The following is a 13,602-nucleotide window of genomic DNA, read 5'->3' as shown; positions in this document are numbered from 1 at the left end:
GTTGAAGCATAGCCTCCATATTGGGCAGTCCATAATTATCTTTTAAAGATGCAATATTTAGGTTTCTAAAATCAGCACAAAGCTTGATATCACCATTCTTTTTCCTAAAAGGTACTAAAGTAGACACCCATGAATAATGCCTAATTGGCTTAATTATTCCCCCATCTTTGGGCTTCAATAATTCTTCTTGCATCTTAGGGGTTAGAGTAGGGTTCATAGGTCTTTGCTTCTACTTGAAAGGTTTCACATCTTTCTTAAGAGGTATAACATGTTGGAACAAGTCTTGCCTATAATCCTTAAGGTCATCATAAGACCATGCAAAAACATGTCTATATTTTCTTAATAAATCCATCAAAGACTTCCCGATCTTAGGTTTTAAAGTTTTACCAATGTATACCCTCTTTGGGGAGTCAGTTGTGCCTAGATTGATTTCTTCTATCTTGTGGTCTACTATCTTGTGCATTTGAGTGCACCCTATCTTGATTATCAAAATCACTTTCCAATACCACCAAACCTTTGGGTACATTGTTATTCTTTAATTGTAGGATTTCTTGCCCAAAAATTGTTTCTTTCCCATCAATTTTTTCTACCCATGCACTACAATCAAGTACCTATCTATGGTATTTATCCTCATTGAGTAAAAAATTTAGAATATCCTTGTCATCCTCAAAAACTTGCCAACTATGTACATTATCTAGGATTGATTGCCTATTCTATACTTCTATGGTGCATACACCAACAAATGATATATCATTAGGCTTTATGGCCACATTTTCCAAAAGATTTGCCATCTTATTATTACTTCTTTCTTTCCATATTATTCCAAAAGCATCAAAAGATTCAATCATGTCCCAAACAACATTCGTATATTCCTTCAATCTTTTATTTTTTGACACACATATATACCGCTAACCTGAGAGATAATCAATTCAAAATCACCAATAACATGTATTTTCTTGATTCCATGATGTACTACAACTTCTAATCCTAACAAAAAAGCCTCATATTTTGCAACATTATTGGTACATGTAAAATTTGGAGAAAAGGAATAACTAAATGTATTCTTATCTAGAGAGACAAAGACAATTCCACCTCTTGATCCTTCTTTTGAATTTTCTCCATCAAAGTTCATATTCCACAAATTTGGAGAATCCAAGAAACATGTGACCTCCTATTCAATTAGTGCAGGAAATTTTTCTACTTCTTGAATGATCAATTCAGCTCTGAATGCATTCACATCTATGTCTATGAAACAAGTTGTATCTTTGTCAATATTTTCCTCAAAGACATGAGTTCCTCTTGGTTCTCTATTACCTTGATGGTCCTTTCCCTTACCTAAAATATGGCATATGACAAATCACATTGCATACTACCTCCCATTATAACACTCCACTTCCTTGAAAGTAACATCCCATAGTGGGGGGGAATATCTACTACAAGGACTGACATAGTTAGTTCCTCATTAGGATATGTAGCAAGTTTGAAAGGTAAAGCATTAATAGTACCTATGATAGGTACTTCTCTAGCATCCATTTCCCTATACCTACCTTGTCTAGTATCAAATCCTAAACCAAGGGCATGTATAACTTTGAAAGACATTATTTTATTTGAAGCACCTAAGTCAATCATACAATTTTTTAATGTCCTATCCTTTATGATAAAACTTAGGAAAAATAGATCAATATCCTGCAAGTATTCAACTAATGAGTTATCTAGATACATTTGGGGTATTTCAGACATGACTCCACTCTCCTCTTTTTCCTTTTCTAAAATTGGGATCTGTAGTGTACTTGCTGGTTCTTGTGTAACCATACTATTATCTTGTATCCCTCCCAGCCAAGACAGAGCCTTGCTCTTATGTTCCTCTATCTTAAACATTTCTGACAAAGGAACTTTGAAAGTGATTTGTGATAACATTGAAACCATATCAATTGGATCATAATCAGTAGTTTTCACACTAACACCTAAGGGTATAGAAGTTTGGTCAATAGATAATCCCTTTTTCTTAATAGCTTCAAACCCTATTTCCTTTTTTGGGGGAGTTGGCGTACTAATTTCTTCATTCTAGAAATGCACCTTTTTCTTTGGTTCCCACTTCTTATTCTTACGTTCCTTAATCTTAGGAACTTCAAGAGGATTCTTCTTATTTTCATAAGCACCTTTTTCAGTATTATCTTTAATGAAAATGCTAGATGGCTTCATAGGGGCACTATTTATAGCTCTATTTATCATATTGTAAGTACTCTAGACTTGCGCAACTAATTCTGAAGTGATTTTGTCAATTTCTTCATTGAAAGGTTTTTCTCAAACTAATGTGATCAGTTATAACTAAAGTGTTACATATGACATTTTCATCTTGATATTCACTATTAGGAAACACTTGTTGGTGTTATGTGTGATACACATGTCTTTGATTTGTAACATCATGGTTAGATTCATTAATATATGATTCTCCATCATTGTTACAAAGATGAATCATATTACATGTAACATCCTCTTGATCTTTATCATTTACATCTTCATTATTTTGCACCTACTAATTTCTATAAAAGACTGAGCCATAGCACAAAAATTAGGAGAATGTGGTGACTGACAAACATGAGACCAGGGGACATCATCACTCATATTCATATAGTTTCTTTGCAAAGGGTCTGGTGTTCCTTTTCCCATGTTCCCCTATGTGGGATTAGGAACTGGCTTTCCATCCTTCCACTAAGTTGTACAGGGATAATTTTGCATTGTAGGTTGTATATTAAAATTATTATTAAAAGGAGCTCTCTTCAGGGTATTTATTTTGTTTGCATGGGAAGCTAGGGGATTTAATTTTTTTAATAAACTTAAAACCTATCCCATTGTATCATCCTCAAGTTTTTTTCCTAAAACAAATTTCTTATTATATTTCTTACCCCTAGGATTGAATAATTTAGGCTCATCTCTCTTCCCTAGTTTTCCAGTAGCTTTTCTATTATTTTCAATACTTACAGCCATTGTATAAGAATCCCTTAATTTTTTTAGATCTTTATCCCTAAGGACATAAGCCATCTTACTATTGAAAGCATTGTAGTAAGTAGTATGACACACATCTTCCTTCAATCTCATTACTTGGAAAAGTTTATACATACCTTTTTAAAACTTGACATTGAAGTCAAAGGTTGATTCATTTGGGTTCTTCTTGATATTATTGAAGTCATTCAACATGAAACTAGCATTAGTCTTGTCACCATATTGTTCCTTGAATAAGGTTTCAAGATCACTCCATGAGTTGATACTGTCATTAGACAATCTTCTGAACCAATCTCTAACATCTTCAATTAGTGAATGAACAAAAAGTTTCATCACTACATCTTCATGTTCTACCTCATAATTATTTAGCATATTGTTAGAAATAATAAAATAGTAATGAACTAAAATTAAAGAATTATAAATCAATCCAAGAGAGTTTGTGATGAACATGATTACCATACTTTAAAGAGCTTTCCAAGATCAACACAAGAATAGAGGCACAAATTTTGAAAGGGAAAAGCAAAGAAAACTCCTTGTGAATTATATGAATGAGGCAAATGCCTAAGAATGAAGAGAGAGGGAGAGAAGGAGATAATGAGGAGCCATAGGGCTCATTACATGAACTACATCATGATTGTGTGTATAGAATGAGAGAGAAGCATCTCTTATAAAGAGATGAGAAGAAGAGTTATTTGTAACTCCCAAGTGAATGATTGCGACATTCATAAGTGTGTGCTTAACAAGTGTCATAATCCTCTTAAGGAGGAATAAACTATTTTTCTTAATAAAGGAATTACAAAAAGGGTTTGTCCTCACATGTGGACTAGAGGACAAACAACATAAGGGATACCATGGTTTATCCCATTTAATAAATACAACCAAGAAAATATTATAAATTCTAACACCCCCCTTTAATCTTTACTTGGGGAAATTACATCAAAGGTTATTAAACCCATATTTTTATAGTGAAAATAGTAACAACTTGATCTTTGAGCATGTCTTCAATTATGAAAAAGGTCTCTTGTGAGTGTAGGTAGATCTTTGTAGAGCCAAGAGAGAAGTAGATATGTCATTAATGTACACCAAATAATACTGTCTTGTATGTGTCTGGATGGATTACCTGAAAATCATGGACACAAGAAAGAAGACAACTATCCACAAGAAGTATTTCATCTTATATTCAAATTAGAAATCCTTTTGAAAAAGGATAATAAAAATTTCATAGAGAACCAATGAGGAAAATAAAACATGTTACCACAAAGCAATGGAAATAACCTGATATCAAGATGAAGTATATGCTCAAAATATTATCAATAAGTACAATAAGTTTGATCAGTTTTCTCATGAAAGGTATATTATACTAATGTACTAATGACCACAGACAAGGCCAACTAATGATACTTGCACCAACATTGCATCAATCATGTGGATATAGATAGTCTACTTAATGAATCATCCCACTGCAAGTTAATGGGTGATCAATCCATAACATGCATGACTCATGATCTAAGCACTAAAGTATGCAGATCATTATCACATTAATATATGAAAATAAAGTGAAATACTGATCAAATTAGTATTACCATGATTTTTGTTAGGATACTCAAAGGAATGGATTATGAGGATTTAACAACATATTGACTTTAAATTGGATCAAATAATTTTAATTTGGAGGGAAAACTCCAATAATAACATCCTCTTCATTAAGGAACAAAAGGGAACAACATGGAGGGAAACTCCATAAATATCAACTTTTCAAAGTAGAGCACATAGAATCAAATGGAGGGAAACTCCATATAAATATCAATCTTTCAAAGTGGAAACAATAGAACCACATGGAGGGAAACTCAATAAAGATATTATCCTATCAAAGTGGAACAGATTGGATCAAATGGAGGGAAACTCCATATAAAATGAGTGCACACCAATATAGGATGGAGGAATACTCCATGGGCCAGATAAGGAAACTATGTATTAGTTATACTGAGGGGACCTACATAGTTAACCTTGAAAAATTGGCTCCCTATGCAACTCAAAAAATATATAAATCAATGGTATAAAACCATAAAGTGCTAACATGGGCATAGAACAATACTATAAAAGCATAAAAGTGCAACTATGTGCACATTAAAATATCACAATGAAGGAAAATGTGTAAGATAACTCATAATCCAATCACAATGAAGGTAAATATGGAGATCCAAGGAAGATCAATGAAATAAAATAAACAAAATATGGATATCACGTATGAAACTCCATTGAGGGTAAAAATGAGTTCTTATTTCATTTTGTGAAGGTATATATCAATTTTTGAATCATTATAGTCATAAATAAAATTGTATATTTATCTAGGTATATATGTGTGCACCCATATATACTTAAATAAATATATGATAAGTCATAATATTTACCTTTAACAAAAAGTATTGAGAGGGTCCTACTATAAAAAATACGTCAAGTAGAATGAATATTTTGAATAAAGACAAAATGTCTTAAATAGTAATTTTTGATAAAAATAACAAAATCTAATCACAATCAAAGAAATCTATGATCATTAGGAATGACTACCAAAGAAAATAGAGTACTCTTTTTGTTAAAAATAACATAACCAAATTTGTAGAATGATGAAAGTCGAAAAAGATTTGGTTAAACCATATTACATGAACAACAAAGAAAAACTCTTATTTTTATGCATACATGGACAAAGATGTTAAAGCAATGATAGAAAAGTTTTGAAATTACAAAAGAATATAATGAAAATAGATAGTTGCAAGTAAGCCAGAAAAAGAATCCACTAACATGCATTTGGAAGTCAATAGTGTAATTGAACAGAATAGAGAAAAAACTTCTATAAGTTGCAAAAGTTGAGAGAAACTCTTGGAGTCTTACTCAGAAAACTTTAGTCGAGCTGAAACTAGGTGAAGGTAAAGCATATGATAGTGGAGTATATTGTTATAAAATACTTTGCATGAAAAGCAACTTATACTTAATAGTATTTTTGTCATGAAAAAAAAACTTATATTTCTATGTATATTGAATGAAGGTTGTAAAAAAGAAATGGATCACAAAGTGCTAAATCTCTGAGTAAAGATTCTCATTTTAACATGGGAATTTTCTCTCAAATTAACATACCTAAGGGGATATTTTGAAGAACTATTTCAAATAATTCCTAGAGAGGTGGAGCATGCAATAAGGAGCATAGTAGGAGATGGGGTGTTGAAGCCAAGAGCACTGTGTCCTATTTATCAAAAACAAATATTGTCCATATTGTACTTAAACATATATGATATGTTACCTAAGTATAAGACACTGATGAAGATTGAAGAGTTCTACATTAACCACCTTTCGTGAATGCGACCATATTGGATGAGGCAATCGATGGTTATTTGTTGCACGGTTCAAAGGCATGGGTGGGAGGAATTATTCCCATCAAGAAGTTTGATGAGGATAAGGTAAAAATGACTCTTTTGGATACAATGAGGATAGGATTGAGGCTAAGGAATCACATGTATTTTGAAAGGGAAATGATTCATATTGAAGGGCTACTGCCAGAGGATATGGTGGGTAGGGCATATGCATTATTTGATGCAATCTTAGTGGTAGTCTAATACTATGAAAGTCAAAAGGTTCATCCTCAGATGCGTGTCTCTTCAAAGGGTGACAACATAGGGATTATAGTGGAGTCAGTGGGTTCTACTAACCAGGTGTAGGTGATTGGGTCTAGAGGAGAGGGTTAAAAAGGTTAGCCATACAATAGGTTTAGGTTAAATTGTGATAGAAGGAGAGAGAAAGAAAAGAAACATTTATGTACTCATTTTTATTTGAAATAGACTAATGAAAAGATGAAGAGTACTATATTAAATTCATTTTAACATAGGAAAAGATGTTTTAACTTTGTTAATTAGCAACAACTTCTCTTGTTAGCAGTGATTTCTCTTCATCTAAGGAAATGCTACAAATGAAAGCATTGGTAATGATACAAATCCATTATGAAATAACTATTCTTCCCTTACTATGAATAGTATTCTAAAAAATTAATGTTGATTTAAAATAACTTGTCAAAGAATAACTTAAAATAGATGTTGTTACAGGCGAATAATAATGTAGTCCTACAAGAAAACGTAAGAGGAATAATTCTTTTGTAATGCAAGGGAAAAAAATGATGAAGAAATGTTATTAAATTATTACATGAGCAAGGAATCTTAAAAAAAAAAAAAAAAAAACTTAAAATAGAAGCTTAAAGGGTGATTACAAAGAAAATGAAGGCAAACATACCTAACTAAGTATAGATACAAATCCTAATGAATTTAAAATGATTACCCAACATGACATAACTTACAAATTTATAACCTAATATGACCATATGAAATAAATGATAAAAATAATAATAATTAGATTAGTGACAATCCAAAAAGCTTTATTAATAAATTAATACCTCAAAATCTTATTAATAAAAAATAAAACTTTAGATTAAAGCTTGGATAAACACAAAACATAGCTATATTAAACTTTACAAGTAGAAAAAAACTCTATTGAAGAACAATAAGAATTAAACCTTCAACGTTATATCATTATTTAAAACTTGAAATTATTTATATAACCAGTCTAAGTGTTTTAGAAATTATTAAAAAATGCCTAGTTGGATAAATGAAAAACCAAACTAAGCTCTTGTAATAAACTATTAATAACAAAAGGAATATAAGAAACCTTGTTACAGTTAAGCAAAAAGCTTGATAAAGCCTTACGTTATGAAATCATTAATGCAAAAAGAACCTGCAAGAATATTTATTTATTTATTTTAAAAAGGTTTTAGCAACATAGAAACCAAATAAAATGGAAAAAAAATAATTTGAAACTTATAAGTTATAACTTCAACTTATAAGATTACCAAATAATATTTGTTCGATCAACACAAGAAGAAAGAAAAAAGAAGCAACTGCAAAAAATGAAAGGTCACAACAACAACATTGAAAAGTGGCCTTTGAGATCTAATAATATTGTTGGGAGCCATGACAATTTATGATGAATACTCTTTCTTGCCAGAGAAGTAGGCCCAATAGAAATTTTGGAGCTTTTATTGAGTGGAAGATAAAAGTCCAAAAAACATTGCTAATGAAGAGAGGAAAAAAAAATGTGGAAAAAGTGTAATGAAAAACATGTAGAGAATCAAATTTGTAAGAAAATAGACAAGATATTTATGGAGGACTACTTATCTAATGTATGGCTGCATATGCATAAGCACTTCCAGCAATGGGATATGTGCACTAGCAAGCACACCACACAGGAGAAGAAGGAAAATGCAGCTGAAGGGGGTCTTCAAAGGCACAAAAGTGCTAAGGACTAGCTAAGCCAGAAAAAAAACTTGTCCTGAAATACAAACACCTAGAAGATAAGCTACCAATCTACGAATATGTCTATGATACAACCTCTCCCTCTGAGCCAAAATGGGACTTTTGGAAGAGCGAAGGGCATGCAAAACAATTTTAGAGCACATTAACTTCATGACAGAGCAATTAACTTCATAACAGAGCTCAAATGCAATCAGATTCGAGGGAGCAAACAAAGCTAAGCCTAAAAAAATTTCAATGACATGCAACAACAAGAGCTCTTTCCAAATCTTTGAGACTAAAAAAATGGTTGCAGAGAATAATCGAGGCTTGATGAGTTCAAAAAACAAAAATCATATAAAAGCTCACAAAAAAGGTTCAAGCAAGCAAACTGCAACTAAGAACCATAAGCAACAAAAAAACCTTTGAATGAAATACACAAAGAAAATGAAATGAAATGCAATCCAAGAAGAAATAAGAGATTAAGAGGCTGAACTTGAAGAAGGAGAAAAAATAGGAAGTTAGAAGGAAAGATCTAGAAGAAAGGAGAACAGATTAAAGAAATTTCTAAAAAAAGAAAGCCAACAAATAAGATAAGATCATATTAGAAATTATTCATAATTTCTTAAAAAAAACTAAAATATTTGGATAAAATATTAAAAAAGAGTGAGATAAATATTATATTTTAAACATATGTAGGGACAATATATATATTTAAAAAACAAAAAAAGAATAAGTTTGACATAGAAATTGAAGTTCAGTATAAATAAAATTTTAAAATAATAGAAATTCACATAAGTTCTAAAAAATAATATAGATATTAAATATTTAAAAAATAGACAAGAAAAAATATTTAAGGTAAAATATGAATAGAATTAAATCTAGTTGATCATAATGTAAGTCATAAATAACATTAATTATCATATTTTAAGTAATCACTTCAATAAAGTGCTAGGAAAATAATAATGTAATTTTTTATTATAAATATTTAACAACAAAACTAATAATAATAAATACTATTATACTAAAATTGATAAATGCTACTTGTTAAAACAAGAGAAAAATAATAATACTTTTTAAATAGAGATATCTGATTTGAAATAAAGTGCGCTCTAACTTTCATCACTAAACTCAAAACAAGGATTAGTTTTGCTCTGATACCATGTTAGAAATTATAAAATAGAAATGAACTAAAATTAAAGAATTATATATTAATCCAAGAGAGTTTATGATGAACATGATTACCATACTTTAAAGAGCTTTCCAAGATCAACACAAGAATGCAGGCACAAATTTTGAAAGGGGAAAGAAAAGAAAACCCCTTGTGAATTATATGAATGAGAAAAATGCCTAAGAATGAAGAGAGAGGGACGAAAGGAGAAAATGAGGAGCCATAGGGCTCATCACATGAACTACATCATGATTGTGTGCTTAGAATGAGAGAGAAGCATCTATTATAAAGAGATGAGAAGAGGAGTTATTTGTAACTCCCAAGTGAATGATTGCCACATTCATAAGTGTGTTCTTAACAAGTGTCATAATCCTTTTACGGAGGAGTAAACTATTTTATTTAATAAAGGAATTACAAAAAGGGCTTGTCCTCACATGTGGACTAGAGGACAAACAACATAAGGGATACCTTGGTTTATCCCATTTAATAAATACAACCAAGTAAAGTTTATTAATTCTAACACATATCAATGAAATTTTTGAGATGCTCTTCACTAGAAATAACATTATTTCTAGCAAACTTGGTAACTTTTTCCCTAAGGTCATTTAGAACAAGATGAGAAAAATCAGGGATACCTAAGAAGGACATCTACTTGTATCTCTCCATATGAATTGGTTTTCTTTGGGAGACTAGGATACTTGAAGAACTTGCCCCAATGGCTTGGCTTTAAAAAGGAAGCTAAGTTTTCTGGGGAAGTTGGAGAAGGAGAAAATGGCTAGTAGTAGTAGAAGTTGAAAAAGGGGCTAGACATGAGGAACTTTGAGTTGTTGTGAGAGGACCAACACAAAATACATTAGGTAAAACCTATGAAGGCTAACCTAGTTGAGCTACTGAGGTTGAATTTGATTTTATGAACTAGATTTTTCTTCTAGCGTCAATAGCTTGAGCTTCATTTTCTACCCTTTCAAGTTCCTTTCTCTAGATCTAAATCAAGCTTTGACATAACAAGAGAAATGAGTTTATTAGGAAGATGTGGCTCACTGATTTGTATCTCAACAACCTTTTTCTTGCTTTTATCCAAGTCCTTCCTATGTGCCTCCTCCACTATAGTCTCCAAAGGCTTATAATGTTGAACCTGTGTAACAACAGGGGTTTGATTCTTCTTAAGAAGTTGTTTTTTCCTTTGAACATTAGTTCTTAGAACATCCATATTTCGAAAGATGTCAGAGTGTAAATTAGAAGACCTTTCTTCTAATCTCCTATTCTACTCTTACAAGAAAGCCATTCTCCAAAATAAATTATCTCTTTCAATAATAGTATTCATAATAATTTTCTCCTTTTCCTTTTCTAAGCGCATATGTCTAGCTTCCTCATCTGCAAATAATTCTTAGAAGGGCAATCTTTGGAAATAATTCCTCGTGATCTGTAGTAGCAGCCTCAAAATCCACTGGGTCAAAGTCTATAAGGTTTGCTACATATGGTTCATGTCTACAATTAAAACCCATCTCCATGTTTTCCCTAAAAGCCCAACTGTGGTTCATTTCATTCACCATGGTTGATCTACAAGGAAAATCCCCCATAGGCGACATATTTTTTTTTTGAAAACCTTTAATGGGGTTGAAGTTCCACCAAGAGTGCAACTTCCTCTAACTTAGTAATTTTGGAGGACAACTCATTCTCTTCCACCGGGTGATATAATGGCTAGGCTAACACATTGGTTCTTGGGACCCACGTAGAATTAAAATTAGACTTCTTCTTATTTTGGTTCCTTTTTACCCCAGGAGGTAGTTCAACTAATAGTGGTATCTTGAGATGATTTTTAGTAAAGGCACGTGTATTCTTCCTTTTCTTAGCCATTGATTTTATGATTTTCTTTAAAAATTTAGCACTAGCTACAAAACCTTGACTTGAGTCGCCACCCTATAATGGAAAAGCATGAAATAAAGCTAGGAAAAGAAGCAAAATACATGGATCTTGATGTTTTGTAAAAAATAGCTTGATAGTAACTTCTTAACTCCCTAACAGAGTCACCATTGATTTGGAGTTCATTCTTATAAGGAACATATTAGATAGATTTAAACCTGATACAAAGAAATAAAGATAGGGACAAGCCTAAGGATGAGCTATATCCTATATTTAGTAAGACAAAATCTCATTTTTTGGGCCAACATCAATAGAGTCAGTAGGACTGACTTCATTTTCGGCTCTGCTAAACCAAGGCAGGAAAACCCAAGGGATTTATCTCATTAATATTATATTCCTTCTATGTAAGACTATCCCCTATAGCAAAAATGGTCAATATTCTTCTACAATTGGTTGACAAACTTCTTGATTATAGTAGCTAACTACAACCAAAGAAAGAAATAGTAAACAAGCCATGACCAACGCTTTTATCTCTTCAATATATAAAATGGGAAATTGATATTGTTGTTGTGTAAATGTCTTGTAGTTATATGAATGTTCTAATATGCCTTAAAACTTTAAGATGGACTAGTGCCTTATCCATTAGGCTATAGAGTTTGGAATTAGCAATTTAGACCTTTTTAATCAACTTGTGATTAAGATAGTCAACATTAATCTTTTAGTTTCATTTTGATTCTCATCCTTTTCACAAACCCTAAACCTTATCAATTATAGAAAGCAATTACCTGATTCTTTAAATGAGCAACAATTAATAAGAGATATACAACCATTTAGATTTTATTAAACTAAAAAGAAGACTTATCTGTTCAATCTAAAAGCTATAGATATATGAAAAAGAGACAAAACTTCAAAGATAATGATAATTAAGGATAAATCCTTCTATTTTAATTTCAATATTGTTTATAAAACTCAAAATGCAACACAAGGATAAGACCACTTTTTCATAATGTTTTCCTTTTTGTATTAAAAAATGTATAAAAATGAACTCATTCAAGTAACCACATAACACTCTAGATGGACTACAAAATAATAATATGACATATATGAAAATTCTATAGACAACCGACCTCTACTTCTCATCTTGGAAATCTATATAAAGGATTGTAAGCTACGGATGAGAGGAGGACACATGTCAAAAATTTAATGGAAAGAAAAACCTTTTGGAATATGTACACAATAAATATAAAAAGCATTCTTCCAAAAATATTGATCAAAAGGATAAGTAGTTGGGATGACACAAAAGCATTAATGTTGAATCTTTGATCTTTTCTTCCCCATGTACTTTATTTGCCTTGTATACAAAATATCTCATCTACTCCCTGCTGACAAATTCTTTATTTCACCCACTGCTTCCCAAACATAAATTTCTCTTTTGATGGGCCAGTCAGTATTTTTTACCTCTTGTAGATCTTGTGTGGCCTTGGTCCACTTGGCATCCATAATTACTTTGGATTCAACAACAAAATTATTCAAATTTATCTTTACCTTAAAAAGAGAATCAACCAAAGTATGGAAAGGAGAATTAGAGTTATCTTCAAAAACTACTACTGTAGTCTCCCAAGTCAAAACATCATCAAAAGAAGTTGACCACTCTTGCCAGTCCCTTACTACATTGGTAGTATCAAGTATTGATGGCATTCAAGGTTCTACTCCATCAGACAAAATTTTCAATTTTCCTTGTATAACTTTCAATTTACCAATAAAGAAGCCACTTAATTCTTTTACCATTTCTAGGCACTCCTTTACATTGAAAATCTTGTCTAGCAAGTCTAGATTTTTATCCATCAATACATTCAATCTATCTAAAAATTGAATATAAGGCCCCCATAGGCCAAAATTAGGTGTTGGCCATGAGAGTTCCTCATTCCAAAAATACTAAACACTTTGTAAAGAGACAAATAAATTGTGAGCCTGTTGTTATATGTTCTTTAAAATATCAACCCTGTGTCTCATCATATTTCTAAGGATCTTTGTCCTTACATCTCCTCCCTAATGGATTGATTGACTTCAATGCTCATTCTTTTTGCTCGTGAGAATTCATCCTCTTCTATATCCTCAATTTGAACCAAAGCCTCAGTAGTGTCCCTGATCAACATTAAAGTCCCTTGTCCTTCTTCTCCCTGAGTTGGAGCCATTCTCTTCTCTGCTAGTGCTAGCTGCTCTTTGAGAGATGTAGTT

The sequence above is a fragment of the Cupressus sempervirens genome, chromosome 7 (genome assembly GCF_028749045.1).
Source record: "Cupressus sempervirens isolate cs-2001-9-10 chromosome 7, ASM2874904v1, whole genome shotgun sequence".
NCBI classification, from domain to species: Eukaryota; Viridiplantae; Streptophyta; class Pinopsida; order Cupressales; family Cupressaceae; genus Cupressus; species Cupressus sempervirens.
This window is presented reverse-complemented; position numbering follows the sequence as displayed.